The sequence below is a fragment of the Ranitomeya variabilis genome, unplaced genomic scaffold, assembly GCF_051348905.1.
Source record: "Ranitomeya variabilis isolate aRanVar5 unplaced genomic scaffold, aRanVar5.hap1 Scaffold_552, whole genome shotgun sequence".
Classification (NCBI taxonomy): domain Eukaryota; kingdom Metazoa; phylum Chordata; class Amphibia; order Anura; family Dendrobatidae; genus Ranitomeya; species Ranitomeya variabilis.
Window position 1 is genome coordinate 1 of NW_027508188.1, and position 24,266 is coordinate 24,266.

Genomic DNA, 24,266 nt, shown 5'->3' on the forward strand with positions numbered 1-24,266 from the left:
TTCCGTGCGACAAAGCAAGCTCCATTTCCAGCTCCCTGTTCCAAAAATCCATTTAATATATGGTCCCCAAATAGGAGACGTATCAGATATTAAACTGATAAGAACAGACACTACGCTTGATCTTGAGCCATTTGGCCGAGAAGCGATGATCAGAAATGGTTTGCCACTTGGGCCGCACCAAGGCCTACAACCGACACCCACTGTGGAGACATAGCAAAAGATTGCCGCAGGGAAGACATTTCCAGAAACTCTGGATGCCCTGTCGATGACAGTTCTGCGGTGTGCGTGTGTTCAAGCTGTGCACAACGCGTTGTGAATCTGCATAACCACACCCTCCATCCCCATTGTGACAGCACGTGAAGGTTCCGTGTGACAAAGCAAACTCCATTTCCAGCTCCCTGTTCCAAAAATCCATTTAATATATGGTCCCCAAATAGGGGACGTATCAGATATTAAACTGATAAGAACAGACACTACGCTTGATCTTGAGCCATTTGGCCGAGAAGCGATGATCAGAAATGGTTTGCCACTTGGGCCGCACCAAGGCCTACAACCGACACCCACTGTGGAGACATAGAAAAAGATTGCCGCAGGGAAGACATTTCCAGAAACTCTGGATGCACTGTCGATGACAGTTCTGCGGTGTGCGTGTGTTCAAGCTGTGCACAACGCGTTTTGAATCTGCATAACCACACCCTCCATCCCCATTGAGACACCCCGTGAAGGTTCCGTGCGACAAAGCAAGCTCCATTTCCAGCTCCCTGTTCCAAAAATCCATTTAATACATGGTCACCAAATAGGGGACGTATCAGATATTAAACTGATAAGAACAGACACTACGCTTAATCTTGAGCCATTTGGCAGAGAAGCGATGATCAGAAATGGTTTGCCACTTGGGCCGCACCAAGGCCTACAACCGACACCCACTGTGGAGACATAGCAAAAGATTGCCGCAGGGAAGACATTTCCAGAAACTCTGGATGCACTGTCGATGACAGTTCTGCGGTGTGCGCGTGTTCAAGCTGTGCACAACGTGTTTTGAATCTGCATAACCACACCCTCCATCCCCATTGAGACAGCACGTGAAGGTTCCGTGCAACAAAGCAAGCTCCATTTCCAGCTCCCTGTTCTAAAAATCCATTTAATATATGTTCACCAAATAGGGGACGTATCAGATATTAAACTGATAAGAACAGACACTACGCTTGATCTTGAGCCATTTGGCAGAGAAGCGATGATCAGAAATGGTTTGCCACTTGGGCCGCACCAAGGCCTACAACCGACACCCACTGTGGAGACATAGCAAAAGATTGCCACAGGGAAGACATTTCCAGAAACTCTGGATGCACTGTCGATGACAGTTCTGCGGTGTGCGTGTGTTCGAGCTGTGCACAACGCGTTTTGAATCTGCATAACCACACCCTCCATCCCTATTGTGACAGCACGTGAAGGTTCCGTGCGACAAAGCAAGCTCCATTTCAAGCTCCCTGTTCCAAAAATCCATTTAATATATGGTCCCCAAATAGGGGACGTATCAGATATTAAACTGATAAGAACAGACCCTACGCTTGATCTTGAGCCATTTGGCCAAGAAGCGATGATCAGAAATAGTTTGCCACTTGGGCCACACCAAGGCCTACAACCGACACCCACTGTGGAGACATAGCAAAAGATTGCCGCAGGGAAGACATTTCCAGAAACTCTGGATGCACTGTCGATGACAGTTCTGCGGTGTGCGTGTGTTCAAGCTGTGCACAACACATTTTGAATCTGCATAACCACACCCTCCATCCCCATTGTGACAGCACGTGAAGGTTCCATGTGAGAAAGCAAGCTCCATTTCCAGCTCCCTGTTCCAAAAATCGATTTAATATATGGTCCCCAAATAGAGGATGTATCAGATATTAAACTGATAAGAACAGACACTACGCTTGATCTTGAGCCATTTGGCCAATAAGCGATGATCAGAAATGGTTTGCCACTTGGGCCGCACCAAGGCCTACAACCGACACCCACTGTGGAGACATAGCAAAAGATTGCCGCAGGGAAGACATTTCCAGAAACTCTGGATGCACTGTGGATGACAGTTCTGTGGTGTGCGTGTGTTCAAGCTGTGCACAACGCGTTTTGAATCTGCATAACCACACCCTCCATCCCCATTGAGACAGCACGTGAAGGTTCCGTGCGACAAAGCAAGCTCCATTTCCAGCTCCCTGTTCCAAAAATCCATTTAATACATGGTCACCAAATAGGGGACGTATCAGATATTAAACTGATAAGAACAGACACTACGCTTGATCTTGAGCCATTTGGCAGAGAAGCGATGATCAGAAATGGTTTGCCACATGGGCCGCACCAAGGCCTACAACCGACACCCACTGTGGAGACATAGCAAAAGATTGCCGCAGGGAAGACATTTCCAGAAACTCTGGATGCACTGTCGATGACAGTTCTGCGGTGTGCTTGTGTTCAAGCTGTGCACAACGTGCTTTGAATCTGCATAACCACACCCTCCATCCCCATTGAGACAGCACGTGAAGGTTCCGTGCGACAAAGCAAGCTCCATTTCCAGCTCCCTGTTCTAAAAATCCATTTAATATATGTTCACCAAATAGGGGACGTATCAGATATTAAACTGATAAGAACAGACACTACGCTTGATCTTGAGCCATTTGGCAGAGAAGCGATGATCAGAAATGGTTTGCCACTTGGGCCGCACCAAGGCCTACAACTGACACCCACTGTGGAGACATAGCAAAAGATTGCCGCAGGGAAGACATTTCCAGAAACTCTGGATGCACTGTCGATGACAGTTCTGCGGTGTGCGTGTGTTCAAGCTGTGCACAACGCGTTTTGAATCTGCATAACCACACCCTCCATCCCCATTGTGACAGCACGTGAAGGTTCCGTGCGACAAAGCAAGCTCCATTTCCAGCTCCCTGTTCCAAAAATCCATTTAATATATGGTCCCGAAATAGGGGACGTATCAGATATTAAACTGATAAGAACAGACACTACGCTTGATCTTGAGCCATTTGGCAGAGAAGCGATGATCAGAAATGGTTTGCCACTTGGGCCGCACCAAGGCCTACAACCGACACCCACTGTGGAGACATAGCAAAAGATTGTCGCAGGGAAGACATTTCCAGAAACTCTGGATGCACTGTCGATGACAGTTCTGCGGTGTGCGTGTGTTCAAGCTGTGCACAACGCGTTTTGAATCTGCATAACCACACCCTCCATCCCAATTGTGACAGCACGTGAAGGTTCCGTGCGACAAAGCAAGCTCCATTTCCAGCTCCCTGTTCCAAAAATCCATTTAATATATGGTCCCCAAATAGGGGACGTATCAGATATTAAACTGATAAGAACAGACACTACGCTTGATCTTGAGCCATTTGGCCAAGAAGCGATGATCAGAAATAGTTTGCCACTTGGGCCGCACCAAGGCCTACAACCGACACCCACTGTGGAGACATAGCAAAAGATTGCCGCAGGGAAGACATTTCCAGAAACTCTGGATGCACTGTCGATGACAGTTCTGCGGTGTGCGTGTGTTCAAGCTGTGCACAACGCATTTTGAATCTGCATAACCACACCCTCCATCCCCATTGTGACAGCACGTGAAGGTTCCATGTGACAAAGCAAGCTCCATTTCCAGCTCCCTGTTCCAAAAATCCATTTAATATATGGTCCCCAAATAGGGGACGTATCAGATATTAAACTGATAACAACAGACACTACGCTTGATCTTGAGCCATTTGGCCGAGAAGCGATGATCAGAAATGGTTTGCCACTTGGGCCGCACCAAGGCCTACAACCGACACCCACTGTGGAGACATAGCAAAAGATTGCCGCAGGGAAGACATTTCCAGAAACTCTGGATGCACTGTCGATGACAGTTCTGCGGTGTGCGTGTGTTCAAGCTGTGCACAACGCCTTTTGAATCTGCATAACCACACCCTCCATCCCCATTGTGACAGCACGTGAAGGTTCCGTGCGACAAAGCAAGCTCCATTTCCAGCTCCCTGTTCCAAAAATTCATTTAATATATGGTCCCCAAATAGGGGACGTATCAGATATTAAACTGATAAGAACAGACACTACGCTTGATCTTGAGCCATTTGGCCAATAAGTGATGATCAGAAATGGTTTGCCACTTGGGCCGCACCAAGGCCTACAACCGACACCCACTGTGGAGACATAGCAAAAGATTGCCGCAGGGAAGACATTTCCAGAAACTCTGGATGCACTGTGGATGACAGTTTTGCGGTGTGCGTGTGTTCAAGCTGTGCACAACGCGTTTTGAATCTGCATAACCATACCCTCCATCCCCATTGTGACAGCACGTGAAGGTTCCATGTGACAAAGCAAGCTCCATTTCCAGCTCCCTGTTCCAAAAATCCATTTAATATATGGTCCCCAAATAGGGGACGTATCAGATATTAAACTGATAAGAACAGACACTACGCTTGATCTTGAGCCATTTGGCAGAGAAGCGATGATCAGAAATGGTTTGCCACTTGGGCCGCACCAAGGCCTACAACCGACACCCACTGTGGAGACATAGCAAAAGATTGCCGCAGGGAAGACATTTCCAGAAACTCTGGATGCACTGTGGATGACAGTTCTGCGGTGTGCGTGTGTTCAAGCTGTGCACAACGCGTTTTGAATCTGCATAACCACACCCTCCATCCCCATTGTGACAGCACGTGAAGGTTCCATGTGACAAAGCAAGCTCCATTTCCAGCTCCCTGTTCCAAAAATCCATTTAATATATGGTCCCCAAATAGGGGATGTATCAGATATTAAACTGATAAGAACAGACAGGTTTCAACATATTTATTAAGTCATAAACTAAGAACATGACATAACATTATTTACAATGAGCGTTAAAACCATTCCAGAAATAAAAACAAAACACTCAGTACAAAATAGTGTTCCACATATAAAAGTTCCATCTCTGATTTGCCTCCTGTCTACCCGCATCTTTGACATCTTTTAGATAATAAATATACATTTAGCTAAAAATTATTTTGATGCAATCATTTATGGAGATAAAATTATGTTTAAACAATAAAATGTTTCTGACCTTCCATAAGGCACTCTTTGCACAATTTATTATGCACCAACATATTTTGTTTTGATGCAAGGTGGGGCAATTAAAAAGTCCATATAAAACATACTCATGATTAAAATCTCTCAACCCACAAACCCATTTTAAAAGCACCCCTAACTTTTTCCACAGTTCTTGAGCGTAGCAGCAGTCCCAGAACAGGTGTAACACAGTCTCACTGCTCGCACATGAGTCCCTTGGACATTTTGCTCGTGCCACCAGGCCCCTTCGGTGCTGGAAGTCTCTAGTAGGGAGGCACTGGTGGACAGACATCCAGGCAAGATCTTTATGCACATTTGCAAGAAATTTCCCATACACATTCCTCCAGACGTGCCTGGATCTGTTCCATGAAAAGTTGATCACCTCCGACACTCCTTCTTCTCTCCTTAGATGGGCCATTAATTTCCTGCGATCTTTTAAAAGGTCTGAGTCCAAGTCCGTTAAAACATATTTCCTGCATACTTTTTCTAAAATACTAAGGTGCTTAGGTGGGCGTAATAAAACAGGCGAGGTTAGAGACGGCCGAAACCATCTCTTAAAAACATAACCACAAGTATACTTTAAAAACTGACTAAAAACACTATTTGAATTAAAATGTTTAAAACAGAAACAGAAAAAATTTATGTATAGAAACATGGTCAAATCTGGGACATCTTTACCACCATTTTGATGTTTCTTATACATTTCTATATGTTTTAATTTCTCCATCTTTGAGCCCCAAATACATATAAAAATACAATGGGTCAGTTTTTTAAGCATTAAATCAGAGGGAGGGTACACCATTGCAACATATAAAATCATTGGCAATAAAATGGACTTGATAATTAAAACTTTCCCTTCAATTGACAAACTCCGCAAGTTCCAGAAAGATAATTTCTTCACCATTTTCCCTTGTACCTCCTCCCAACTTTCCCTCCCATCATTGTCTTTATTAAAAGTAATACCTAAAATTTTTACATTATCTTGCTTCATTTTGACCGCTGGTAGGTCAACATCATCCCAAGTACCAATTATCAAACACTCAGTTTTATTAAAATTTAACTTAAAACCCGAGGCCTGACTAAAAAAACTGGTACACCTCACCACCTTCCGGAGAGAAGCAGGGTCCGTGCAGATGGCGGTGACATCATCCATGTACCCGAAAACTTTAATTTGAGCCCCTCCTCCACCAGGAACAGGGACCCCTCGAATTACTTTATCTCTCCTGATCTGGCATAATAAAGGCTCCATTGCACAAATGAACAGGATTGGGGAGAGCGGGCACCCTTGCTTCACTCCGGATTCCAGCGGTATCTCACCTGTTAAAAAACCATTCACCGAGATTTGACAAAATGACATTTTGTATAAAACCATAATACGAGACACAATAAAATCTGGGATCGCCATCTTCTTTAAAACACTAAAAAGATATTTATGCGATACCCTGTCGAACGCCTTCTCAAAGTCCAGCGCCAACCGGGCTACATTTTGACCACGGTCCTTACAATACCATATTGTGTCTCTAATAACATTTAAAACTTCAGTGATACTCCTTCCTGGCACACTACACACTTGCTCAGGTTGTATCAACTTATCAATTATTGTTTTAAGCCGGCATGCAATAATTTTAGCAAACACTTTGTAGTCCACATTAAGTAAGGTTATAGGCCTCCAATTTGCGAGGTCCTCACGGGACCCTTTTTTCTTAAAAATCAAAGACACTATTCCCCTCCTCCATCCCTTCGGCAACTGTTCACACACAAACACTTCTTTAAAAATTTCTAAAAGATCATCTTTTAAAATATCCCAGAAAGTCAGATAAAATTCTACAGGAAGACCATCAGCACCTGGGGCTTTGCCTCTTGAAAAACTCTTAAAAACGCTAAAAAGTTCTTCTAGGCTAAAATCCCGAGCTAAAAAATCCTGATCTGACTGACAAAGCTTGACATCTAAAATATTAAGAGCATCACGTAAAAAAGAAAGATCTATATTTTTCTCACTAAAAAGAAGTTGGTAAAAATCAGTTGCTACTTTTTTCATCCCTTCTATAGTGGACTCTCCATCAAGGCAGGTAATGATCTCCTTTCTCTCCATTGCTTTTTTAAAAAAGAAGCGGGTGCATTTTTCATCTTCTTCTAATTGCTGCACTCTTGAATTAAAAATTATTTCTCTCCCCTTTTGCTCTAAGACTGTGTGTATCTGCGTCTTTAGGCTAGCAATATCAGTATCTACTTCAAGACCTATTTCTTTAAATTTATAAAGTGTTTGCAGCTCAGTATTTAAATTAGAATAAAAACATTTTTTCTGCCTTGCCTTCTTCCTACCTGCCACAATGAAAAAAAGCCCAATTTTATTTTTAATATCTTCCCACCAAGACAACATCTTTATATAAGGAGGCCTATGCTGTCTCCACTTTTGGTAGGCTACACAAAAATCCGACCTTATCTGAGGATCCTGCAGCAGATGCGTCCCCAAACGCCACAGTCCTTTATTTATTCTCTGCTCTCCTTGGTACTCAATCTGTAATTTTAAAATTTTATGATCGGAAAATAAATTAGACATAAGATCAAACGTTACCGGCTTAAAATCTACAGATAAAAACATAAAATCGATCCTGGAGGCCACTCCCCGACCGGACCATGTAAAACCTGGGTCCGTCAGCGAAAGCGACCTCCAGGCATCGCACAATTTAAAAAGCCTGGATGTTTTTGAGCATATAACAAGACTTATCCAGTTTACGGAGCGGGTCTCCTCCATCTCGACGCTCGTTCACACAGAGGCAATTAAAGTCCCCACCTACCAGGAGAGGAGAAGACCCAACACAGAACACAGGCAATAACTCAAATAACTGGACACGCTCCTGCTTATCAGGAGATGCATACACATTAATTACACGGAAGTTGAAGCCATTTATGTGTGCATGTACTAATATTGCCCTGCCTGGCTCAATCTCCGTAACAGAAGAAATGACAATATTATTGCCACAGCAGAGCAAACCTACTCCAGCAGATTTGTTAATATTTGAGCCAGACCATACTGACGGGCCCAACTTCCAGTCCTTTTTTAATTCTTCGTACCGTATCGCATGCTGTAGGCCACATTCCTGTAATAGACATATATCGAAATCTACTGTCTCTAGATAATGAAAAAGAGCAGCCCTGCGGACAAGACTCTTTAAAGACCTCACGTTTAGTGAGACACATTTTATAAATGGCATTTAAGTCACGGTGGGAAAGTATCCGTAATCATATTGTCCTCTTCCAGATTTTGACCCATAACTTCCTCCAGGATTCCGGGTGACGGGGAGTCAAAAGAAATGATGTTGCAAGGGTCCGAGGACGAGACTGGGTACGTTGTCTTTCCCAACCAGAACTCTCCTTCTTCCAGGGTGACATCAGGCGACTCTGGAGCGACCTCTGGGATAACCTCTGTCCGAATCTTCTTCCCACTAGGCTCAGGCAGGTCACTGGTGCAATCCTCTTCAGCCACTGTGACGTGACCTCTCTCCTCCACGACGTCAACTGAAAAAAAACACACAGCGTTCTGCTGGCTCGACTCCCGATGGATGTCTGGGGCCTTCACAGCAGGGCCCCCCAGCGCCAACATACTGGGGGCACCCTGCTCCAACCCAACAGACTCATGGACATGGCCAGGTGTTTTGGCCTCCGCTGCAAGAGCGGCAGGACCTCGCAGCCTCGACTCCCGAACCTCCGACTCCACAGCCCGCCCATCAGAAGGGGCTAAAGGACGAATAGGAAACACATGAGAGGAGGTACTGGGGTCTTGGGCTCTCCCAGCCCCTACAGAGGACCCAGCAGCCTCGGCATAAGTCTTTGCTCTATTGGGGCAGTTCCGGAACCTATGTCCATTATCACCGCAGAGATTGCACCTTCTGTCCAAAGGACAGTCCTTCATTTGGTGCCCATAACCACTACAGTTATTGCAGCGGTCTACCTTTCTGTCTTTGCAGGATGCCTGTGTATGTCCCATCTTTCCACAGTTCCTGCATGACATTGGCATTCCAGGATAGAACAGATACCCCCTGCTCTTACCGATAACAAAAGTTGATGGGGGTGTAACATTCCTCCTAAACCATTAGGGTCTCTCTTCAGACGAACTAAGAACCTCCTTTTCCCACACCAGAAACCAACTCTGTTCATCACCTCTCCTTGGTATCGTAGCTCATAACAGTACCGCTTTAAGTAGGTGGCGATGTCATCTACGTCCACATAGGGATTGGGGAAGTGAACCACCACAGGGATTTCATCATAGGCAAATAGGAGACAAAAGGTTAAGTCATCAAGTTCATCCATGTCAGACTTTTCATTTACCTTTTGCACCAGTTGTTGACAGCATCCCTGGGTCTTAAAGGTGATGGTGTAGGTTCCTTTAAATTCATTGTCCTGGAAACAGAAGATGTCACTCCTCTCGAACTCCAAGACTCCAAGCAAGACCTTATGGCAAACGAAAGACAGGTTCTTCTCCTTCCGAGCACTTTCATGAACTTCAATCCTCACGGTATTCTTCATCCGGGATTCCCCCGATGCATAAGATAGCAAAGCTGGCATCCTCCACAAGGAAATCCACACCAACTCTAAGAAAAAGAAAAGGCACAAGCCTTTAGGGGATCCCTTCTCGTTGCCCACGGACTAATCCTCTCTCCCAATAGCAGCAGGGGGGTGAAGTCCCTCCGAAGAGGAACGATCCCCCCAGGCCAAGAGAGAGGGTACCGAGGGCACCTAACTCGACCAGATCGCACAGGTAAACCTGATAGATCTTAGCCAAAAGGCTGAGAAGAGATGATCAGAAATGGTTTGCCACTTGGGCCGCACCAAGGCCTACAACCGACACCCACTGTGGAGACGTAGCAAAAGATTGCCGCAGGGAAGACATTTCCAGAAACTCTGGATGCTCTGTCGATGACAGCTCTGCGGTGTGCATGTGTTCAAGCTGTGCGCAACGCATTTTGAATCTGCATAACCACACCCTCCATCCCCGTGAAGGTTCCGTGTGACAAAGCAAGCTCCATTTCCAGCTCCCTGTTCCAAAAATCCATTTAATATATGGTCCCCAAATAGGGGACGTATCAGATATTAAACTAATAAGAACAGACACTACGCTTGATCTTGAGCCATTTGGCCGAGAAGAGATGATCAGAAATGGTTTGCCACGGGCCGCACCAAGGCCTACAACCGACACCCACTGTGGAGACGTAGCAAAAGATTGCCGCAGGGAAGACATTTCCAGAAACTCTGGATGCTCTGTCGATGACAGTTCTGCGGTGTGCATGTGTTCAAGCTGTGCGCAACGCGTTTTGAATCTGCATAACCACACCCTCCATCCCCATGAAGGTTCCGTGTGACAAAGCAAGCTCCATTTCCAGCTCCCTGTTCCAAAAATCCATTTAATATATGGTCCCCAAATAGGGGACGTATCAGATATTAAACTAATAAGAACAGGCACTACGCTTGATCTTGAGCCATTTGGCCGAGAAGAGATGATCAGAAATGGTTTGCCACTTGGGCCGCACCAAGGCCTACAACCGACACCCACTGTGGAGATGTAGCAAAAGATTGCCGCAGGGAAGACATTTCCAGAAACTCTGGATGCTCTATCGATGACAGTTCTGCGGTGTGCATGTGTTCAAGCTGTGCGCAACGCGTTTTGAATCTGCATAACCACACCCTCCATCCCCGTGAAGGTTCCGTGTGACAGATCAAGCTCCATTTCCAGCTCCCTGTTCCAAAAATCCATTTAATATATGGTCCCCAAATAGGGGACGTATCAGATATTAAACTAATAAGAACAGACACTACGCTTGATCTTGAGCCATTTGGCCGAGAAGAGATGATCAGAAATGGTTTGCCACTTGGGCCGCACCAAGGCCTACAACCGACATCCACTGTGGAGATGTAGCAAAAGATCGCCGCAGGGAAGACATTTCCAGAAACTCTGGATGCTCTATCGATGACAGTTCTGCGGTGTGCATGTGTTCAAGCTGTGCGCAACGCGTTTTGAATCTGCATAACCACACCCTCCATCCCTGTGAAGGTTAAGTGTGACAAAGCAAGCTCCATTTCCAGCTCCCTGTTCCAAAAATCCATTTAATATATGGTCCCCAAATAGGGGACCAATCAGATATTAAACTAATAAGAACAGACACTACGCTTGATCTTGAGCCATTTGGCCGAGAAGAGATGATCAGAAATGGTTTGCCACGGGCCGCACCAAGGCCTACAACCGACACCCACTGTGGAGACGTAGCAAAAGATTGCCGCAGGGAAGACATTTCCAGAAACTCTGGATGCTCTGTCGATGACAGTTCTGCGGTGTGCATGTGTTCAAGCTGTGCGCAACGCGTTTTGAATCTGCATAACCACACCCTCCATCCCCATGAAGGTTCCGTGTGACAAAGCAAGCTCCATTTCCAGCTCCCTGTTCCAAAAATCCATTTAATATATGGTCCCCAAATAGGTGACGTATCAGATATTAAACTAATAAGAACAGGCACTACGCTTGATCTTGAGCCATTTGGCCGAGAAGAGATGATCAGAAATGGTTTGCCACTTGGGCCGCACCAAGACCTACAACCGACACCCACTGTGGAGATGTAGCAAAAGATCGCCGCAGGGAAGACATTTCCAGAAACTCTGGATGCTCTATCGATGACAGTTCTGCGGTGTGCATGTGTTCAAGCTGTGCGCAACGCGTTTTGAATCTGCATAACAACACCCTCCATCCCCATGAAGGTTCCGTGTGACAAAGCAAGCTCCATTTCCAGCTCCCTGTTCCAAAAATCCATTTAATATATGGTCCCCAAATAGGGGACGTATCAGATATTAAATTAATAAGAACAGGCACTACGCTTGATCTTGAGCCATTTGGCCGAGAAGAGATGATCAGAAATGGTTTGCCACTTGGGCCGCACCAAGGCCTACAACCGACACCCACTGTGGAGACGTAGCAAAAGATTGCCGCAGGGAAGACATTTCCAGAAACTCTGGATGCTCTGTCGACGACAGTTCTGCGGTGTGCATGTGTTCAAGCTGTGCGCAACGCGTTTTGAATCTGCATAACCACACCCTCCATCCCCGTGAAGGTTCCGTGTGACAGATCAAGCTCCATTTCCAGCTCCCTGTTCCAAAAATCCATTTAATATATGGTCCCCAAATTGGGGACGTATCAGATATTAAACTAATAAGAACAGACACTACGCTTGATCTTGAGCCATTTGGCCGAGAAGAGATGATCAGAAATGGTTTGCCACTTGGGCCGCACCAAGGCCTACAACCGACATCCACTGTGGAGATGTAGCAAAAGATCGCCGCAGGGAAGACATTTCCAGAAACTCTGGATGCTCTATCGATGACAGTTCTGCGGTGTGCATGTGTTCAAGCTGTGCGCAACGCGTTTTGAATCTGCATAACCACACCCTCCATCCCCATGAAGGTTCCGTGTGACAAAGCAAGCTCCATTTCCAGCTCCCTGTTCCAAAAATCCATTTAATATATGGTCCCCAAATAGGGGACGTATCAGATATTAAATTAATAAGAACAGGCACTACGCTTGATCTTGAGCCATTTGGCCGAGAAGAGATGATCAGAAATGGTTTGCCACTTGGGCCGCACCAAGGCCTACAACCGACACCCACTGTGGAGACGTAGCAAAAGATTGCCGCAGGGAAGACATTTCCAGAAACTCTGGATGCTCTGTCGACGACAGTTCTGCGGTGTGCATGTGTTCAAGCTGTGCGCAACGCGTTTTGAATCTGCATAACCACACCCTCCATCCCCGTGAAGGTTCCGTGTGACAGATCAAGCTCCATTTCCAGCTCCCTGTTCCAAAAATCCATTTAATATATGGTCCCCAAATAGGGGACGTATCAGATATTAAACTAATAAGAACAGACACTACGCTTGATCTTGAGCCATTTGGCCGAGAAGAGATGATCAGAAATGGTTTGCCACTTGGGCCGCACCAAGGCCTACAACCGACATCCACTGTGGAGATGTAGCAAAAGATCGCCGCAGGGAAGACATTTCCAGAAACTCTGGATGCTCTATCGATGACAGTTCTGCGGTGTGCATGTGTTCAAGCTGTGCGCAACGCGTTTTGAATCTGCATAACCACACCCTCCATCCCTGTGAAGGTTAAGTGTGACAAAGCAAGCTCCATTTCCAGCTCCCTGTTCCAAAAATCCATTTAATATATGGTCCCCAAATAGGGGACCAATCAGATATTAAACTAATAAGAACAGACACTACGCTTGATCTTGAGCCATTTGGCCGAGAAGAGATGATCAGAAATGGTTTGCCACGGGCCGCACCAAGGCCTACAACCGACACCCACTGTGGAGACGTAGCAAAAGATTGCCGCAGGGAAGACATTTCCAGAAACTCTGGATGCTCTGTCGATGACAGTTCTGCGGTGTGCATGTGTTCAAGCTGTGCGCAACGCGTTTTGAATCTGCATAACCACACCCTCCATCCCCGTGAAGGTTCCGTGTGACAGATCAAGCTCCATTTCCAGCTCCCTGTTCCAAAAATCCATTTAATATATGGTCCCCAAATAGGGGACGTATCAGATATTAAACTAATAAGAACAGGCACTACGCTTGATCTTGAGGCATTTGGCCGAGAAGAGATGATCAGAAATGGTTTGCCACTTGGGCCGCACCAAGGCCTACAACCGACACCCACTGTGGAGATGTAGCAAAAGATTGCCGCAGGGAAGACATTTCCAGAAACTCTGGATGCTCTATCGATGACAGTTCTGCGGTGTGCATGTGTTCAAGCTGTGCGCAACGCATTTTGAATCTGCCTAACCACACCCTCCATCCCCGTGAAGGTTCCGTGTGACAAAGCAAGCTCCATTTCCAGCTCCCTGTTCCAAAAATCCATTTAATATATGGTCCCCAAATAGGGGACGTATCAGATATTAAATTAATAAGAACAGGCACTACGCTTGATCTTGAGCCATTTGGCCGAGAAGAGATGATCAGAAATGGTTTGCCACTTGGGCCGCACCAAGGCCTACAACCGACACCCACTGTGGAGACGTAGCAAAAGATTGCCGCAGGGAAGACATTTCCAGAAACTCTGGATGCTCTGTCGACGACAGTTCTGCGGTGTGCATGTGTTCAAGCTGTGCGCAACGCGTTTTGAATCTGCATAACCACACCCTCCATCCCCGTGAAGGTTCCGTGTGACAGATCAAGCTCCATTTCCAGCTCCCTGTTCCAAAAATCCATTTAATATATGGTCCCCAAATAGGGGACGTATCAGATATTAAACTAATAAGAACAGACACTACGCTTGATCTTGAACCATTTGGCCGAGAAGAGATGATCAGAAATGGTTTGCCACTTGGGCCGCACCAAGGCCTACAACCGACATCCACTGTGGAGATGTAGCAAAAGATCGCCGCAGGGAAGACATTTCCAGAAACTCTGGATGCTCTGTCGACGACAGTTCTGCGGTGTGCATGTGTTCAAGCTGTGCGCAACGCATTTTGAATCTGCCTAACCACACCCTCCATCCCCGTGAAGGTTCCGTGTGACAAAGCAAGCTCCATTAACAGCTCCCTGTTCCAAAAATCCATTTAATATATGGTCCCCAAATAGGGGATGCATCAGATATTAAACTAATAAGAACAGACACTACGCTTGATCTTGAGCCATTTGGCCGAGAAGAGATGATCAGAAATGGTTTGCCACTTGGGCCGCACCAAGGCCTACAACCGACATCCACTGTGGAGACGTAGCAAAAGATTGCCGCAGGGAAGACATTTCCAGAAACTCTGGATGCTCTGTCGATGACAGTTCTGCGGTGTGCATGTGTTCAAGCTGTGCGCAACGCGTTTTGAATCTGCATAACCACACCCTCCATCCCCGTGAAGGTTCCGTGCGACAAAGCAAGCTCCATTTCCAGCTCCCTGTTCCAAAAATCCATTTAATATATGGTCCCCAAATAGGGAACGTATCAGATATTAAACTAATAAGAACAGACACTACGCTTGATCTTGAGCCATTTGGCCGAGAAGAGATGATCAGAAATGGTTTGCCACTTGGGCCGCACCAAGGCCTACAACCGACACCCACTGTGGAGACGTAGCAAAAGATTGCCGCAGGGAAGACATTTCCAGAAACTCTGGATGCTCTGTTGATGACAGTTCTGCGGTGTGCATGTGTTCAAGCTGTGCGCAACGCGTTTTGAATCTGCATAACCACACCCTCCATCCCCGTGAAGGTTCCGTGTGACAAAGCAAGCTCCATTTCCAGCTCCCTGTTCCAAAAATCCATTTAATATATGGTCCCCAAATAGGGGACGTATCAGATATTAAACTAATAAGAACAGACACTACGCTTGATCTTGAGCCATTTGGCCGAGAAGAGATGATCAGAAATGGTTTGCCACTTGGGCCGCACCAAGGCCTACAACCGACACCCACTGTGGAGACGTAGCAAAAGATTGCCGCAGGGAAGACATTTCCAGAAACTCTGGATGCTCTGTTGATGACAGTTCTGCGGTGTGCATGTGTTCAAGCTGTGCGCAACGCGTTTTGAATCTGCATAACCACACCCTCCATCCCCGTGAAGGTTCCGTGTGACAAAGCAAGCTCCATTTCCAGCTCCCTGTTCCAAAAATCCATTTAATACATGGTCCTCAAATAGGGGACGTATCAGATATTAAACTAATAAGAACAGACACTACGCTTGATCTTGAGCCATTTGGCCGAGAAGAGATGATCAGAAATGGTTTGCCACTTGGGCCGCACCAAGGCCTACAACCGACACCCACTGTGGAGACGTAGCAAAAGATTGCCGCAGGGAAGACATTTCCAGAAACTCTGGATGCTCTGTTGATGACAGTTCTGCGGTGTGCATGTGTTCAAGCTGTGCGCAACGCGTTTTGAATCTGCATAACCACACCCTCCATCCCCGTGAAGGTTCCGTGTGACAAAGCAAGCTCCATTTCCAGCTCCCTGTTCCAAAAATCCATTTAATATATGGTCCCCAAATAGGGGACGTATCAGATATTAAACTAATAAGAACAGACACTACGCTTGATCTTGAGCCATTTGGCCGAGAAGAGATGATCAGAAATGGTTTGCCACTTGGGCCGCACCAAGGCCTACAACCGACACCCACTGTGGAGACGTAGCAAAAGATTGCCGCAGGGAAGACATTTCCAGAAACTCTGGATGCTCTGTCGATGACAGTTCTGCGGTGTGCATGTGTTCAAGCTGTGCGCAACGCGTTTTGAATCTGCATAACCACACCCTCCATCCCCGTGAAGGTTCCGTGTGACAAAGCAAGCTCCATTTCCAGCTCCCTGTTCCAAAAATCCATTTAATACATGGTCCCCAAATAGGGGACGTATCAGATATTAAACTAATAAGAACCAGACACTACGCTTGATCTTGATCCATTTGGCCGAGAAGAGATGATCAGAAATGGTTTGCCACTTGGGCCGCACCAAGGCCTACAACCGACACCCACTGTTAAGACGTAGCAAAAGAGTGCTGCAGGGAAGACATTTCCAGAAACTCTGGATGCTCTGTTGATGACAGTTCTGCGGTGTGCATGTGTTCAAGCTGTGCGCAACGCGTTTTGAATCTGCATAACCACACCCTCCATCCCCGTGAAGGTTCCGTGTGACAAAGCAAGCTCCATTTCCAGCTCCCTGTTCCAAAAATCCATTTAATATATGGTCCCCAAATAGGGGACGTAACAGATATTAAACTAATAAGAACAGACACTACGCTTGATCTTGAGCCATTTGGCCGAGAAGAGATGATCAGAAATGGTTTGCCACTTGGGCCGCACCAAGGCCTACAACCGACACCCACTGTGGAGACGTAGCAAAAGATTGCCGCAGGGAAGACATTTCCAGAAACTCTGGATGCTCTGTCGATGACAGTTCTGCGGTGTGCATGTGTTCAAGCTGTGCGCAACGCGTTTTGAATCTGCATAACCACACCCTCCATCCCCGTGAAGGTTCCGTGTGACAAAGCAAGCTCCATTTCCAGCTCCCTGTTCCAAAAATCCATTTAATATATGGTCCCCAAATAGGGGACGTATCAGATATTAAACTAATAAGAACAGACACTACGCTTGATCTTGAGCCATTTGGCCGAGAAGAGATGATCAGAAATGGTTTGCCACTTGGGCCGCACCAAGGCCTACAACCGACACCCACTGTGGAGACGTAGCAAAAGATTGCCGCAGGGAAGACATTTCCAGAAACTCTGGATGCTCTGTCGATGACAGTTCTGCGGTGTGCATGTGTTCAAGCTCTGCGCAACGCGTTTTGAATCTGCATAACCACACCCTCCATCCCCGTGAAGGTTCCGTGCGACAAAGCAAGCTCCATTTCCAGCTCCCTGTTCCAAAAATCCATTTAATATATGGTCCCCAAATAGGGGACGTATCAGATATTAAACTAATAAGGACAGACACTACACTTGATCTTGAGCCATTTGGCCGAGAAGAGTTGATCAGAAATGGTTTGCCACTTGGGCCGCACCAAGGCCTACAACCGACACCCACTGTGGAGACGTAGCAAAAGATTGCCGCAGGGAAGACATTTCCAGAAACTCTGGATGCTCTGTCGATGACAGTTCTGCGGTGTGCATGTGTTCAAGCTGTGCGCAACGCGTTTTGAATCTGCATAACCACACCCTCCATCCCCGTGAAGGTTCCGTGTGACAAAGCAAGCTCCATTTCCAGCTCCCTGTTCCAAAAATCCATTTAATATATGGTCCCCAAATAGGGGACGTATCAGATATTAAACTAATAAGAACAGACACTACGCTTGATCTTGAGCCATTTGGCCAAGAAGAGATGATCAGAAATGGTTTGCCACTTGGGCCGCACCAAGGCCTACAACCGACACCCACTGTGGAGACGTAGCAAAAGATTGCCGCAGGGAAGACATTTCCAGAAACTCTGGATGATCTGTCGATGACAGTTCTGCGGTGTGCATGTGTTCAAGCTGTGTGAAACGCGTTTTGAATCTGCATAACCACACCCTCCACCCCCGTGATGGTTCCGTGCGACAAAGCAAGCTCCATTTCCAGCTCCCTGTTCCAAAAATCCATTTAATATATGGTCCCCAAATAGGGGACGTATCAGATATTAAACTAATAAGAACAGACACTACGCTTGATCTTGAGCCATTTGGCCGAGAAGAGATGATCAGAAATGATTTGCCACTTGGGCCGCACCAAGGCCTACAACCGACACCCACTGTGGAGACGTAGCAAAAGATTGCCGCAGGGAAGACATTTCCAGAAACTCTGGATGCTCTGTCGATGACAGTTCTGCGGTGTGCATGTGTTCAAGCTGTGCGCAACGCGTTTTGAATCTGCATAACCACACCCTCCATCCCCGTGAAGGTTCCGTGTGACAAAGCAAGCTCCATTTCCAGCTCCCTGTTCCAAAAATCCATTTAATATATGGTCCCCAAATAGGGGACGTATCAGATATTAAACTAATAAGAACAGACACTACGCTTGATCTTGAGCCATTTGGCCGAGAAGAGATGATCAGAAATGGTTTGCCACTTGGGCCGCACCAAGGCCTACAACCGACATCCACTGTGAGACGTAGCAAAAGATTGCCGCAGGGAAGACATTTCCAGAAACTCTGGATGCTCTATCGATGACAGTTCTGCGGTGTGCATGTGTTCAAGCTGTGCGCAACGCGTTTTGAATCTGCATAACCACACCCTCCATCCCCGTGAAGGTTCCGTGCGACAAAGCAAGCTCCATTTCCAGCTCCCTGTTCCAAAAATCCATTTAATATATGGTCCCCAAATAGGGGACGTATCAGATATTAAACTAATAAGAACAGACACTACACTTGATCTTGAGCCATTTGGCCGAGAAGAGATAATCAGAAATGATTTGCCACTTGGGCCGCACCAAGGCCTACAACCGACACCCACTGTGGAGACGTAGCAAAAGATTGCCGCAGGGAAGACATTTCCAGAAACTCTGGATGCTCTGTCGATGACAGTTCTGCGGTGTGCATGTGTTCAAGCTGTGCGCAACGCGTTTTGAATCTGCATAACCACACCCTCCATCCCCGTGAAGGTTCCGTGTGACAAAGCAAGCTCCATTTCCAGCTCCCTGTTCCAAAAATCCATTTAATATATGGTCCCCAAATAGGGGACGTATCAGATATTAAATTAATAAGAACAGGCACTACGCTTGATCTTGAGCCATTTGGCCGAGAAGAGATGATCAGAAATGGTTTGCCACTTGGGCCGCACCAAGGCCTAAAACCGACACCCACTGTGGAGACGTAGCAAAAGATTGCCGCAGGGAAGACATTTCCAGAAACTCTGGATGCTCTGTCGACGACAGTTCTGCGGTGTGCATGTGTTCAAGCTGTGCGCAACGCGTTTTGAATCTGCATAACCACACCCTCCATCCCCGTGAAGGTTCCGTGTGACAGATCAAGCTCCATTTCCAGCTCCCTGTTCCAAAAATCCATTTAATATATGGTCCCCAAATAGGGGACGTATCAGATATTAAACTAATAAGAACAGACACTACGCTTGATCTTGAGCCATTTGGCCGAGAAGAGATGATCAGAAATGGTTTGCCACTTGGGCCGCACCAAGGCCTACAACCGACATCCACTGTGGAGATGTAGCAAAAGATCGCCGCAGGGAAGACATTTCCAGAAACTCTGGATGCTCTATCGATGACAGTTCTGCGGTGTGCATGTGTTCAAGCTGTGCGCAACGCGTTTTGAATCTGCATAACCACACCCTCCATCCCTGTGAAGGTTAAGTGTGACAAAGCAAGCTCCATTTCCAGCTCCCTGTTCCAAAAATCCATTTAATATATGGTCCCCAAATAGGGGACCAATCAGATATTAAACTAATAAGAACAGACACTACGCTTGATCTTGAGCCATTTGGCCGAGAAGAGATGATCAGAAATGGTTTGCCACGGGCCGCACCAAGGCCTACAACCGACACCCACTGTGGAGACGTAGCAAAAGATTGCCGCAGGGAAGACATTTCCAGAAACTCTGGATGCTCTGTCGATGACAGTTCTGCGGTGTGCATGTGTTCAAGCTGTGCGCAACGCGTTTTGAATCTACATAACCACACCCTCCATCCCCATGAAGGTTCCGTGTGACAAAGCAAGCTCCATTTCCAGCTCCCTGTTCCAAAAATCCATTTAATATATGGTCCCCAAATAGGGGACGTATCAGATATTAAACTAATAAGAACAGGCACTACGCTTGATCTTGAGCCATTTGGCCGAGAAGAGATGATCAGAAATGGTTTGCCACTTGGGCCGCACCAAGACCTACAACCGACACCCACTGTGGAGATGTAGCAAAAGATTGCCGCAGGGAAGACATTTCCAGAAACTCTGGATGCTCTATCGATGACAGTTCTGCGGTGTGCATGTGTTCAAGCTGTGCGCAACGCGTTTTGAATCTGCATAACCACACCCTCCATCCCCATGAAGGTTCCGTGTGACAAAGCAAGCTCCATTTCCAGCTCCCTGTTCCAAAAATCCATTTAATATATGGTCCCCAAATAGGGGACGTATCAGATATTAAATTAATAAGAACAGGCACTACGCTTGATCTTGAGCCATTTGGCCGAGAAGAGATGATCAGAAATGGTTTGCCACTTGGGCCGCACCAAGGCCTACAACCGACACCCACTGTGGAGACGTAGCAAAAGATTGCCGCAGGGAAGACATTTCCAGAAACTCTGGATGCTCTGTCGACGACAGTTCTGCGGTGTGCATGTGTTCAAGCTGTGCGCAACGCGTTTTGAATCTGCATAACCACACCCTCCATCCCCGTGAAGGTTCCGTGTGACAGATCAAGCTCCATTTCCAGCTCCCTGTTCCAAAAATCCATTTAATATATGGTCCCCAAATAGGGGACGTATCAGATATTAAACTAATAAGAACAGACACTACGCTTGATCTTGAGCCATTTGGCCGAGAAGAGATGATCAGAAATGGTTTGCCACTTGGGCCGCACCAAGGCCTACAACCGACATCCACTGTGGAGATGTAGCAAAAGATCGCCGCAGGGAAGACATTTCCAGAAACTCTGGATGCTCTATCGATGACAGTTCTGCGGTGTGCATGTGTTCAAGCTGTGCGCAACGCGTTTTGAATCTGCATAACCACACCCTCCATCCCTGTGAAGGTTAAGTGTGACAAAGCAAGCTCCATTTCCAGCTCCCTGTTCCAAAAATCCATTTAATATATGGTCCCCAAATAGGGGACCAATCAGATATTAAACTAATAAGAACAGACACTACGCTTGATCTTGAGCCATTTGGCCGAGAAGAGATGATCAGAAATGGTTTGCCACGGGCCGCACCAAGGCCTACAACCGACACCCACTGTGGAGACGTAGCAAAAGATTGCCGCAGGGAAGACATTTCCAGAAACTCTGGATGCTCTGTCGATGACAGTTCTGCGGTGTGCATGTGTTCAAGCTGTGCGCAACGCGTTTTGAATCTACATAACCACACCCTCCATCCCCATGAAGGTTCCGTGTGACAAAGCAAGCTCCATTTCCAGCTCCCTGTTCCAAAAATCCATTTAATATATGGTCCCCAAATAGGGGACGTATCAGATATTAAACTAATAAGAACAGGCACTACGCTTGATCTTGAGCCATTTGGCCGAGAAGAGATGATCAGAAATGGTTTGCCACTTGGGCCGCACCAAGACCTACAACCGACACCCACTGTGGAGATGTAGCAAAAGATTGCCGCAGGGAAGACATTTCCAGAAACTCTGGATGCTCTATCGATGACAGTTCTGCGGTGTGCATGTGTTCAAGCTGTGCGCAACGCGTTTTGAATCTGCATAACCACACCCTCCATCCCCATGAAGGTTCCGTGTGACAAAGCAAGCTCCATTTCCAGCTCCCTGTTCCAAAAATCCATTTAATATATGGTCCCCAAATAGGGGACGTATCAGATATTAAATTAATAAGAACAGGCACTACGCTTGATCTTGAGCCATTTGGCCGAGAAGAGATGATCAGAAATGGTTTGCCACTTGGGCCGCACCAAGGCCTACAACCGACACCCACTGTGGAGACGTAGCAAAAGATTGCCGCAGGGAAGACATTTCCAGAAACTCTGGATGCTCTGTCGACGACAGTTCTGCGGTGTGCATGTGTTCAAGCTGTGCGCAACGCGTTTTGAATCTGCATAACCACACCCTCCATCCCCGTGAAGGTTCCGTGTGACAGATCAAGCTCCATTTCCAGCTCCCTGTTCCAAAAATCCATTTAATATATGGTCCCCAAATAGGGGACGTATCAGATATTAAACTAATAAGAACAGACACTACGCTTGATCTTGAGCCATTTGGCCGAGAAGAGATGATCAGAAATGGTTTGCCACTTGGGCCGCACCAAGGCCTACAACCGACATCCACTGTGGAGATGTAGCAAAAGATCGCCGCAGGGAAGACATTTCCAGAAACTCTGGATGCTCTATCGATGACAGTTCTGCGGTGTGCATGTGTTCAAGCTGTGCGCAACGCGTTTTGAATCTGCATAACCACACCCTCCATCCCTGTGAAGGTTAAGTGTGACAAAGCAAGCTCCATTTCCAGCTCCCTGTTCCAAAAATCCATTTAATATATGGTCCCCAAATAGGGGACCAATCAGATATTAAACTAATAAGAACAGACACTACGCTTGATCTTGAGCCATTTGGCCGAGAAGAGATGATCAGAAATGGTTTGCCACGGGCCGCACCAAGGCCTACAACCGACACCCACTGTGGAGACGTAGCAAAAGATTGCCGCAGGGAAGACATTTCCAGAAACTCTGGATGCTCTGTCGATGACAGTTCTGCGGTGTGCATGTGTTCAAGCTGTGCGCAACGCGTTTTGAATCTGCATAACCACACCCTCCATCCCCGTGAAGGTTCCGTGTGACAGATCAAGCTCCATTTCCAGCTCCCTGTTCCAAAAATCCATTTAATATATGGTCCCCAAATAGGGGACGTATCAGATATTAAACTAATAAGAACAGACACTACGCTTGATCTTGAGCCATTTGGCCGAGAAGAGATGATCAGAAATGGTTTGCCACTTGGGCCGCACCAAGGCCTACAACCGACATCCACTGTGGAGATGTAGCAAAAGATCGCCGCAGGGAAGACATTTCCAGAAACTCTGGATGCTCTGTCGACAACAGTTCTGCGGTGTGCATGTGTTCAAGCTGTGCGCAACGCGTTTTGAATCTGCATAACCACACCCTCCATCCCCGTGAAGGTTCCGTGCGACAAAGCAAGCTCCATTTCCAGCTCCCTGTTCCAAAAATCCATTTAATATATGGTCCCCAAATAGGGGACGTATCAGATATTAAACTAATAAGAACAGACACTACACTTGATCTTGAGCCATTTGGCCGAGAAGAGATGATCAGAAATGGTTTGCCACTTGGGCCGCACCAAGGCCTACAACCGACACCCACTGTGGAGACGTAGCAAAAGATTGCCCCAGGGAAGACATTTCCAGAAACTCTGGATGATCTGTCGATGACAGTTCTGCGGTGTGCATGTGTTCAAGCTGTGCGAAACGCGTTTTGAATCTGCATAACCACACCCTCCACCCCCGTGATGGTTCCGTGCGACAAAGCAAGCTCCATTTCCAGCTCCCTGTTCCAAAAATCCATTTAATATATGGTCCCCAAATAGGGGACGTATCAGATATTAAACTAATAAGAACAGACACTACGCTTGATCTTGAGCCATTTGGCCGAGAAGAGATAATCAGAAATGATTTGCCACTTGGGCCGCACCAAGGCCTACAACCGACACCCACTGTGGAGACGTAGCAAAAGATTGCCGCAGGGAAGACATTTCCAGAAACTCTGGATGCTCTGTCGATGACAGTTCTGCGGTGTGCATGTGTTCAAGCTGTGCGCAACGCGTTTTGAATCTGCATAACCACACCCTCCATCCCCGTGAAGGTTCCGTGTGACAAAGCAAGCTCCATTTCCAGCTCCCTGTTCCAAAAATCCATTTAATATATGGTCCCCAAATAGGGGACGTATCAGATATTAAATTAATAAGAACAGGCACTACGCTTGATCTTGAGCCATTTGGCCGAGAAGAGATGATCAGAAATGGTTTGCCACTTGGGCCGCACC

General features: G+C 46.7%; 13 non-coding genes and 42 pseudogenes across 13 annotated transcripts; all 55 read right to left on the minus strand.

Annotated features, from left to right (window-relative positions):
* Positions 1-147, minus strand: LOC143790939 (U2 spliceosomal RNA; annotated as a pseudogene; the record flags this gene model as incomplete).
* A 176-nt stretch (positions 148-323) lies between these two features.
* LOC143790790 (U2 spliceosomal RNA) lies at positions 324-510 on the minus strand. Its single transcript, XR_013219861.1, has one exon. It is a non-coding gene; the product is annotated as a U2 spliceosomal RNA (small nuclear RNA).
* Positions 511-706: 196 nt separating this feature from the next.
* On the minus strand, positions 707-873 carry LOC143791144 (U2 spliceosomal RNA; annotated as a pseudogene).
* A 176-nt stretch (positions 874-1,049) lies between these two features.
* On the minus strand, positions 1,050-1,236 carry LOC143791096 (U2 spliceosomal RNA). Its single transcript, XR_013219885.1, has one exon. It is a non-coding gene; the product is annotated as a U2 spliceosomal RNA (small nuclear RNA).
* A 174-nt stretch (positions 1,237-1,410) lies between these two features.
* LOC143791014 (U2 spliceosomal RNA) lies at positions 1,411-1,599 on the minus strand. Its single transcript, XR_013219881.1, has one exon. It is a non-coding gene; the product is annotated as a U2 spliceosomal RNA (small nuclear RNA).
* Positions 1,600-1,775: 176 nt separating this feature from the next.
* Positions 1,776-1,962, minus strand: LOC143791200 (U2 spliceosomal RNA). Its single transcript, XR_013219891.1, has one exon. It is a non-coding gene; the product is annotated as a U2 spliceosomal RNA (small nuclear RNA).
* A 176-nt stretch (positions 1,963-2,138) lies between these two features.
* LOC143790971 (U2 spliceosomal RNA) lies at positions 2,139-2,325 on the minus strand. The gene has a single exon (XR_013219874.1). It is a non-coding gene; the product is annotated as a U2 spliceosomal RNA (small nuclear RNA).
* Positions 2,326-2,501: 176 nt separating this feature from the next.
* Positions 2,502-2,688, minus strand: LOC143791050 (U2 spliceosomal RNA). Its single transcript, XR_013219883.1, has one exon. It is a non-coding gene; the product is annotated as a U2 spliceosomal RNA (small nuclear RNA).
* A 176-nt stretch (positions 2,689-2,864) lies between these two features.
* LOC143790948 (U2 spliceosomal RNA) lies at positions 2,865-3,051 on the minus strand. Its single transcript, XR_013219867.1, has one exon. It is a non-coding gene; the product is annotated as a U2 spliceosomal RNA (small nuclear RNA).
* A 174-nt stretch (positions 3,052-3,225) lies between these two features.
* On the minus strand, positions 3,226-3,414 carry LOC143790789 (U2 spliceosomal RNA). Its single transcript, XR_013219860.1, has one exon. It is a non-coding gene; the product is annotated as a U2 spliceosomal RNA (small nuclear RNA).
* A 164-nt stretch (positions 3,415-3,578) lies between these two features.
* On the minus strand, positions 3,579-3,777 carry LOC143790966 (U2 spliceosomal RNA). Its single transcript, XR_013219870.1, has one exon. It is a non-coding gene; the product is annotated as a U2 spliceosomal RNA (small nuclear RNA).
* A 176-nt stretch (positions 3,778-3,953) lies between these two features.
* LOC143790974 (U2 spliceosomal RNA) lies at positions 3,954-4,140 on the minus strand. Its single transcript, XR_013219876.1, has one exon. It is a non-coding gene; the product is annotated as a U2 spliceosomal RNA (small nuclear RNA).
* Positions 4,141-4,316: 176 nt separating this feature from the next.
* LOC143790946 (U2 spliceosomal RNA) lies at positions 4,317-4,503 on the minus strand. The gene has a single exon (XR_013219866.1). It is a non-coding gene; the product is annotated as a U2 spliceosomal RNA (small nuclear RNA).
* A 164-nt stretch (positions 4,504-4,667) lies between these two features.
* LOC143791239 (U2 spliceosomal RNA) lies at positions 4,668-4,867 on the minus strand. Its single transcript, XR_013219894.1, has one exon. It is a non-coding gene; the product is annotated as a U2 spliceosomal RNA (small nuclear RNA).
* Positions 4,868-10,072: 5,205 nt separating this feature from the next.
* LOC143790822 (U2 spliceosomal RNA) lies at positions 10,073-10,246 on the minus strand (annotated as a pseudogene).
* Positions 10,247-10,420: 174 nt separating this feature from the next.
* Positions 10,421-10,594, minus strand: LOC143790985 (U2 spliceosomal RNA; annotated as a pseudogene).
* Positions 10,595-10,792: 198 nt separating this feature from the next.
* Positions 10,793-10,944, minus strand: LOC143791053 (U2 spliceosomal RNA; annotated as a pseudogene).
* Positions 10,945-11,120: 176 nt separating this feature from the next.
* Positions 11,121-11,294, minus strand: LOC143791000 (U2 spliceosomal RNA; annotated as a pseudogene).
* A 174-nt stretch (positions 11,295-11,468) lies between these two features.
* On the minus strand, positions 11,469-11,642 carry LOC143791175 (U2 spliceosomal RNA; annotated as a pseudogene).
* A 176-nt stretch (positions 11,643-11,818) lies between these two features.
* LOC143791149 (U2 spliceosomal RNA) lies at positions 11,819-11,992 on the minus strand (annotated as a pseudogene).
* A 198-nt stretch (positions 11,993-12,190) lies between these two features.
* Positions 12,191-12,342, minus strand: LOC143791041 (U2 spliceosomal RNA; annotated as a pseudogene).
* A 176-nt stretch (positions 12,343-12,518) lies between these two features.
* On the minus strand, positions 12,519-12,692 carry LOC143791154 (U2 spliceosomal RNA; annotated as a pseudogene).
* Positions 12,693-12,890: 198 nt separating this feature from the next.
* On the minus strand, positions 12,891-13,042 carry LOC143791054 (U2 spliceosomal RNA; annotated as a pseudogene).
* Positions 13,043-13,218: 176 nt separating this feature from the next.
* LOC143791001 (U2 spliceosomal RNA) lies at positions 13,219-13,392 on the minus strand (annotated as a pseudogene).
* A 196-nt stretch (positions 13,393-13,588) lies between these two features.
* On the minus strand, positions 13,589-13,740 carry LOC143791212 (U2 spliceosomal RNA; annotated as a pseudogene).
* Positions 13,741-13,916: 176 nt separating this feature from the next.
* On the minus strand, positions 13,917-14,090 carry LOC143791184 (U2 spliceosomal RNA; annotated as a pseudogene).
* A 198-nt stretch (positions 14,091-14,288) lies between these two features.
* Positions 14,289-14,440, minus strand: LOC143791198 (U2 spliceosomal RNA; annotated as a pseudogene).
* Positions 14,441-14,604: 164 nt separating this feature from the next.
* On the minus strand, positions 14,605-14,790 carry LOC143791122 (U2 spliceosomal RNA). The gene has a single exon (XR_013219888.1). It is a non-coding gene; the product is annotated as a U2 spliceosomal RNA (small nuclear RNA).
* A 176-nt stretch (positions 14,791-14,966) lies between these two features.
* LOC143790937 (U2 spliceosomal RNA) lies at positions 14,967-15,140 on the minus strand (annotated as a pseudogene).
* A 176-nt stretch (positions 15,141-15,316) lies between these two features.
* Positions 15,317-15,490, minus strand: LOC143790823 (U2 spliceosomal RNA; annotated as a pseudogene).
* A 176-nt stretch (positions 15,491-15,666) lies between these two features.
* Positions 15,667-15,840, minus strand: LOC143791134 (U2 spliceosomal RNA; annotated as a pseudogene).
* A 176-nt stretch (positions 15,841-16,016) lies between these two features.
* Positions 16,017-16,190, minus strand: LOC143790824 (U2 spliceosomal RNA; annotated as a pseudogene).
* Positions 16,191-16,366: 176 nt separating this feature from the next.
* LOC143791224 (U2 spliceosomal RNA) lies at positions 16,367-16,541 on the minus strand (annotated as a pseudogene).
* A 176-nt stretch (positions 16,542-16,717) lies between these two features.
* Positions 16,718-16,891, minus strand: LOC143791098 (U2 spliceosomal RNA; annotated as a pseudogene).
* Positions 16,892-17,067: 176 nt separating this feature from the next.
* Positions 17,068-17,241, minus strand: LOC143790825 (U2 spliceosomal RNA; annotated as a pseudogene).
* A 176-nt stretch (positions 17,242-17,417) lies between these two features.
* LOC143790950 (U2 spliceosomal RNA) lies at positions 17,418-17,591 on the minus strand (annotated as a pseudogene).
* Positions 17,592-17,767: 176 nt separating this feature from the next.
* Positions 17,768-17,941, minus strand: LOC143790922 (U2 spliceosomal RNA; annotated as a pseudogene).
* Positions 17,942-18,079: 138 nt separating this feature from the next.
* LOC143790794 (U2 spliceosomal RNA) lies at positions 18,080-18,291 on the minus strand (annotated as a pseudogene).
* A 176-nt stretch (positions 18,292-18,467) lies between these two features.
* LOC143790826 (U2 spliceosomal RNA) lies at positions 18,468-18,641 on the minus strand (annotated as a pseudogene).
* A 175-nt stretch (positions 18,642-18,816) lies between these two features.
* LOC143791133 (U2 spliceosomal RNA) lies at positions 18,817-18,990 on the minus strand (annotated as a pseudogene).
* Positions 18,991-19,166: 176 nt separating this feature from the next.
* On the minus strand, positions 19,167-19,340 carry LOC143791177 (U2 spliceosomal RNA; annotated as a pseudogene).
* Positions 19,341-19,538: 198 nt separating this feature from the next.
* LOC143791055 (U2 spliceosomal RNA) lies at positions 19,539-19,690 on the minus strand (annotated as a pseudogene).
* A 176-nt stretch (positions 19,691-19,866) lies between these two features.
* LOC143791003 (U2 spliceosomal RNA) lies at positions 19,867-20,040 on the minus strand (annotated as a pseudogene).
* Positions 20,041-20,214: 174 nt separating this feature from the next.
* On the minus strand, positions 20,215-20,388 carry LOC143790988 (U2 spliceosomal RNA; annotated as a pseudogene).
* A 176-nt stretch (positions 20,389-20,564) lies between these two features.
* LOC143791155 (U2 spliceosomal RNA) lies at positions 20,565-20,738 on the minus strand (annotated as a pseudogene).
* A 198-nt stretch (positions 20,739-20,936) lies between these two features.
* Positions 20,937-21,088, minus strand: LOC143791056 (U2 spliceosomal RNA; annotated as a pseudogene).
* Positions 21,089-21,264: 176 nt separating this feature from the next.
* Positions 21,265-21,438, minus strand: LOC143791004 (U2 spliceosomal RNA; annotated as a pseudogene).
* A 174-nt stretch (positions 21,439-21,612) lies between these two features.
* LOC143790989 (U2 spliceosomal RNA) lies at positions 21,613-21,786 on the minus strand (annotated as a pseudogene).
* Positions 21,787-21,962: 176 nt separating this feature from the next.
* LOC143791156 (U2 spliceosomal RNA) lies at positions 21,963-22,136 on the minus strand (annotated as a pseudogene).
* Positions 22,137-22,334: 198 nt separating this feature from the next.
* LOC143791057 (U2 spliceosomal RNA) lies at positions 22,335-22,486 on the minus strand (annotated as a pseudogene).
* A 176-nt stretch (positions 22,487-22,662) lies between these two features.
* LOC143791005 (U2 spliceosomal RNA) lies at positions 22,663-22,836 on the minus strand (annotated as a pseudogene).
* A 196-nt stretch (positions 22,837-23,032) lies between these two features.
* On the minus strand, positions 23,033-23,184 carry LOC143791058 (U2 spliceosomal RNA; annotated as a pseudogene).
* A 176-nt stretch (positions 23,185-23,360) lies between these two features.
* LOC143791243 (U2 spliceosomal RNA) lies at positions 23,361-23,534 on the minus strand (annotated as a pseudogene).
* Positions 23,535-23,672: 138 nt separating this feature from the next.
* On the minus strand, positions 23,673-23,884 carry LOC143790909 (U2 spliceosomal RNA; annotated as a pseudogene).
* Positions 23,885-24,060: 176 nt separating this feature from the next.
* Positions 24,061-24,234, minus strand: LOC143791178 (U2 spliceosomal RNA; annotated as a pseudogene).
* Between the last annotated feature and the right edge of the window lie 32 nt (positions 24,235-24,266).